Genomic DNA, 6000 nt, shown 5'->3' on the forward strand with positions numbered 1-6000 from the left:
TATAACGTGTCGACATATGAATGGAAATAACCATTGTTAATTGACAATACGTCGTCGAAAGGCCACAGAAAATGTCTTCTTCTTCTCATGTATAATAATTTGAACAAATTCTGCTTCACATGGACACAAAAATAGGTCAGCTAATAACGGGGCGCAATTTGTACCCATGGAAATCCGACAGATTGTTGGAAGACCTGTGAGATTTCCAAAAACTACATAGATATTGTCAATCAGCAACTCAAGCATCTTTTTTATATCAACTTCAGAGTATACATGTTTGTACAATCAGGATTTTTTTTAACAAAATAATTTTGAAAATAATCAATGACAAGGTAAGTAAATTTACAAGTTCCATTTTTATTGAAAAAGCAGCTGTCAATAATGTCAAAAGGCCTGGACTTTGATTTATCGTGGGGAATGGTTGTATATAGAGTCGAAAAGTCGTAAGTTTTTATGTTATTGATGTTGGAAAATTTTGTGATTTCAAATTTTCCAAAAGTTCCTTAGAATTTTTAAGTATCCACATCTGATTTGCACTACTTCCCGAATATATTGTACTCCTGAAGTTTCTCCTTCACTGCTGTTAATATTTAAGTGAGGAGTAAAGAAAGAGGCTTGGTAAAACATTAACTGGAAGCCGCTATGCATCTTTGAAAGGATTTTTATGAAGATTCGGAATCCAATATAAAAAATACATCATAAACCATTACGTTTTTAGTTTCTTCTCTGAATATAAATGACAGCTTTAACAAGTTTGGCGTTAATTCAGATAATTCCTGAGGCGTTTAACTAATTTATGGCTTATTAACTTTTTATGCTAAAAATTACATTCTTTTAAGTAATTCGGAACTTTTTGCTTTGACTCAATTTTCAATTTGTCTTTGTGACACAGATAAAGGCTATATTTGGGTCAATATTAAATTCGGATAAAAAAAATATTAGAGGAAAACTCCTTAAAGTGATTTGTTTAATGATTAATTACAGTGCAGAGAGGTCATATTGAATCACTACAGTGCCAGAAGAAGCATATTGACCTCCAATTTTCGTTTGATTTTCAAGGAAGTTTTAATGCAGATATCAGAAATATACTTTACAATTTTTTAAAAGACTTCTGATTGCAGACCTCCTACATGTGAACCTTGAAAATTTTCATCTCAAACAAGTCTACTCTTTAAATAGAGAGAATCAACAATGCTACATCAAAAGAAGGATAACCGGCGCTTTTTGAGTTTGTGCAAGATTTCATAATCTTTCTGTATCTGGTTTTGTTCTGTATTTCTGAATTAAGAAATTTGACTAGGCGTGACAGTTATTATCATTGCTAAAATTCTGCATATACATGCTTTACAAAATATACAATGTGAATTAAAATTTTATTTGGTTTTCAATTCACTGAAAGACCAAGATGTTAGAAAAATGGTAGTTTCTGCATATCGCAATGGTTGCTACCGAATATCGTATTGAAGTAGAAAATCAACTAAATCTGAAATATTTTTTTTTAAAAATCTCCCTGATTCAACAAAAAATTCTTCAAAAAAAAAAAAGAAAAGAAAAAAAAAAGAATGAAACTGAGTACATTATTCTTATCAACGAGCTTGTTGCTTGATGGGTGTTAAGGTAAAACGTTCTCCATACATCCAATCCAGATTTGAGTGTTTTATTCATACATGCATACATGTACATGTGTATCATATATCTAGCCTACAATATAATTTCCTGTAAATAGATATTTTTAGTTTCGTGAATGCTAATGAAATATAATATTTAGGTTTTCTTGACTCTATTGAAAAACGGGCAGAATTACCTGATATCAAAGTTTTCTTTTTGTCTCTAGCAACATACTTTTATATATCTATCTTCTATCTTATGATAGTATCGATGATTCTCAGAAACTTAAACGTAAAAAGAGTCTTAAATCGTATTAGGGAAGGTATTTCCAAATTCACATTTTTGCAGATTTTTTTAGGCTCGATAATACATGTATGAGATCGAGGGCTCCATCATATTTTTACAAGTAGTACGTATTTTCGGAGGGAGCAGCAAGCTCTAGCATATAATTTTTATGGATAATTAATAGTTAAATTATACTATTCTTGTAAAAAAGGCAGACCCTCTTCTCTCAGACCCCCCTTATCCTCTACCCTTTACGTGCCTGTAGATTATAATTGTAAAAAGCTATATATATGAATATAGGTTACAGTAATTTTTTTTCAAAATGTGAAAGAAATTTACCCCAAAATCGGAGGCCTTTATAATAAAGCAATATGAATCAAAGCATAACCTTCTATCACTTACATTTGATAGTTATGAACTTTATTTACATGAATGAAACTTGTAGTACTCTCCACATTCACATAATTTTGTATCAATACTTCCTGTCTCTGTCAAGCATTCACGTTTAGACAATATGAGTATGACCGTAATCATTAATATTAAAACATTGGAAAAATTATATTACACAGGTGGCTAAGTATTTAATAAGCAGGACATTAACTAAGTATTCAAATGACGCCCTACAATGAAGACGACACCAATAGTTGTTTTGTTTACCTTATGTTGTCCCCTTTGTGCGTTAGAGGGCAAGAACATCTGTAATTATACAAGGTAATTACAAAAGCTTTCTTTTTAACTTTTTAAAAGAATTCCAAAAATCATTGAGTAACGTTCCATTACAATTTTCATATATGTACAGGTCTGGGAAAAACTACACTGATTGCTGCATAGGATACAAAGAAGTGAATGGTTCATGTGTTCCAAAAGGTTTTGTGTCTTTTTGATGCATATTTCTGTTTTTTTTAATGTACATATATAATTAATTGTACATGTAGATTACATGTACTACTACTAATTAATACCTTCTGAGCGACTTTTTAAAAAATTATCTGCAGTGCTTTGGTCTGACTATTGTTTATTATTATTTTTTCTAAATTGAAGTGTGCAATCCAGGATTTTTGGGAAAATACTGTAATACAACATGTCCAGAAAATTACTTCGGACAGGACTGTTCTGAAAGGTGTAACTGTGAGGAAACACAGTACTGTCACCATGTTTGTGGTTGTCTAGTCAGATCAATCAAATTTGGTAACAAATCAAACAGATGTAGAAAACACAACCGACATCAGCAGAGATGTGATAACCACAGAAATCTGCATAGGCAAACTAAAAACCACAAGAAAAAGATCAACAACAAGTAGTTCATCAAAAGCAAGAGTAACAAAAATTCGTAAGGGCAAAATGAAATGTACAATTTCTCTTGATTACGTATACATTATATAAAAAATCACAAAATTATTCTTATGTTAACAAATTATAGCAATTGTGAGGAAAAAATTCTGTAAGAAGCATTTTCTTAATGTAGTAAAACAAGAAAGTTCATATGATATTCAGTTTCAGTTTGCTTAAAAAAATGTTACCATATACATGACATAAAACGTATTTGCGTGTAAAATATTCTTACTTTTACATCAACGTTTAATGGGCACACATAAGTACTTAAATATATATACAGCGCTTCTTTTTATATAGCAGAGAATCAATCAATAGATATTAACAATACTGACACTTTGGACGCATTACAAATGACACTTTTGGTTGCAACACCGTGCATTATTCTAGTGTTTTTATTATCAACTGCATCATTAATATACTGGTAAGAATAATTAAGAATACTATTTCATATCGTATTTCTATTTTTATATATTAATTACAACCTTAAATTTATAATTAAGAATAATATTTCATATCGTATCTCTATTTTTATATATTAATTACAACCTTAAATTTATTTGCAATTTATTTCAGCCAACATCGGTGTCAAAAGCTTGCCACTCTAAAAATTACAGGTCAATTCATACGCATTTCGTTTCAACTGAATATATTTATTTTGATATTTATAATAAACCTGGCTCGAGTCAATGTTTTCACAAAAATCCTGTGAATCTACTTCAAATTTCAGAAACCAACGACCAACACAATGATTTATATAGTGTAGAGGAGGAAAATACAGATGGAGGTATTGAAAATGAGGCTGATGACACTCCTGATGAGTCTATTTATAATAGCTGTGACGAACCTTGCTACAGCACCCTTATGTTAAAGGTTAACCGAGCGTCTTTGTGTGGTAATGGAAGACCCTATGAAACTAGTTCTGTCAAAGACAAAACATACATGTATGGGTGTAACTTTAATGAAATTAAAAGTTATACTGGATGAAGTGATTAACATTTGAATAAAAATAAAATTTGGTATTAAGCTCAACAGTAAATCCAATGATGTCTCTCTCAGTGTAATGGAACACACCATACCATTGACGTGGGTTTTATCTCGACTAATTATGGATCTGTTCCAGTAAATAACAAAACAGCGCACTGCCGAGGAAATCTCTCTCAAATTGTAATGAGCTCACACTTTGTTCTGCTTTGTCGACGTTCAATATTGTTAATATAATGGTTAAACTTTAGTATTTGGTCAAACCTTTGTTCCTACAGTCCACAGTTCACGAGTAAGAGTACAACGTCAGATATTGGAGTACAATATCAAATATGCGTACAATAAGAAAATTGGTATTCCTGAAAATTCTTGAACAATATGTAGAGCTTTTACTGGAAAAGTAATGCAACATACTCGTATGTAGAACCTGTTAATATTCATGCATCATATCAAATTACAGTGTATCTACATTGAAAAGATGTCCTCTTTGGCTTAAAACATGGTGAAAATAATATCTCAACATTTATACTTCATGGTAATTTTTTGTCTTTTATTTTTTATCCTAAATGTACTCCAAAGACTGAAAAATGCAAACAGAGCCAGGAAAATTGGGTGATAATTCGGTAGATATCCGCTATTAACACATCTTCATCTTCAAAAACTCTGTCTGAATGTCCTCTTCCGACTCAGGATAAACAAAAATTAAGTAGGTAAGTAGGGAGGGATAACACTTAAAAAAATGAGAGTAAAACATTTCAAAAGTTGTTGACTGGATGAGAAAATTTTGAATAAATAGATAAAAAAGTAATCGTTTCCAGGATACTTAAAACTTTTTGAGTCGGGCCAACCACAGACAGGTAAAAGTTGTTTCAGAATGTGGTATTTTTTATTCAGTGGTCAAATACTATTTAATCATATATTTTACTTTAATTTTCAAATGGAAGGACAAATAAGTAGTTGTATTCATTTTTTAAGTGACCAAATTCAACTTTCCTGAAACATTTGAAATATATACACAGATTTATTTATTATATCGTAACATTATGAGTAATGCTAATATTCGATGTGTCATTTTTGATCATGAAAAATAATATACGAGTTACAAAAGAGGTACGTATAAACATTTAATTAGATGAACTTTGTAAATCGGAAAAAAAGAATTTATACTTAAAACTAGTTTGGTAAATAACCGAGGAATCTAGGGTAAAATTCTCATTAATGTTATATGTACTGAAAAATTGTAGAACATATTTACTCACATATGGAATTTATTTTGTTGTGAGTAGAGGTTGAAGGATCGTTTACAAAAAATATTATATTTGTATTAAAAGAAAATGAAAAATAAAACTTGTTAAATCAAGTTTATGTACGATTTACATAGAAAAATGACTGGGCGGAAATAAATACACAATGTAAAAATTAAAGCAATTTTATTATTAGTGACATAAACATGTGGGTAACTGAAAATTCCAACTAACTTTTAGAAAATTTAAAATCTCGAAATTTTACCAAAATCAATAACATAAATACGTACTACTTTTCAACACTTTATACAACCATTCCCCACGATAAATTATTGTCCAGGCTTTTTGACATCATAGACAGCTGCTTTTTCAATACAAAATGGAACTCGTTAATTTACTTACCTTGTGATTGGTAATTTGCAGAATTATTTTGTTAAAAAAATTCTGATTGTACACACAAGTACTCTGAAGTTGATATTAAAAAGATGCTTGAGTTGCTGATTGACAATATCTATGTAGTTTTTGGAAATCTCACAGGTCTTCGAAC

This window comes from Saccostrea echinata, unplaced genomic scaffold, assembly GCF_033153115.1.
Source record: "Saccostrea echinata isolate AGI-Se365-2 ecotype Australia unplaced genomic scaffold, CSIRO_AGI_Sech_v1 ptg000030l, whole genome shotgun sequence".
Lineage (NCBI taxonomy): Eukaryota > Metazoa > Mollusca > Bivalvia > Ostreida > Ostreidae > Saccostrea > Saccostrea echinata.